General features: G+C 28.0%; 1 protein-coding gene across 1 annotated transcript in view; it reads left to right on the plus strand.

Moving 5' to 3' along the window:
• The window catches only part of LOC119592644 (zinc finger protein 76-like), a gene marked incomplete in the record, with an annotated part of 17,993 nt that overhangs the window by 9,621 nt on the left and 7,983 nt on the right, over positions 1-389 (plus strand).

The following is a 389-nucleotide window of genomic DNA, read 5'->3' on the forward strand; positions in this document are numbered from 1 at the left end:
AATAATATACACATAAACTATATGCTTGAGCAAAGCACTGGCTATTACAGTCCCAGTCCAATTAATACACTTTTATAGTGTGTTTCTATGGTATATTGTATATGCTATTCATGCATTTTTCTCTGCCATATTTATGACGAATATCAAGGATCCCCTGCAATCAAATAATGGTAACTGAAAACTTTAAAGATGAATTTTCTTAGTGAGTGTTGTCTATTCTGAGGATATTTATTGTTGGAAGTGTACTTATTAGTATCATAAAAGCAAATGAATAGAAGATAATGAATGTTTTATATTTTTTTGTTTTGAATATTGAGATTCTAAAGAAATTCCATATGTTCTTACATGATAAGTTCTTGTTTCCATGTTTATTATCATATGGATTCATT

This window comes from Penaeus monodon, chromosome 30 (genome assembly GCF_015228065.2).
Source record: "Penaeus monodon isolate SGIC_2016 chromosome 30, NSTDA_Pmon_1, whole genome shotgun sequence".
In the NCBI taxonomy this organism is placed as follows: Eukaryota; Metazoa; Arthropoda; class Malacostraca; order Decapoda; family Penaeidae; genus Penaeus; species Penaeus monodon.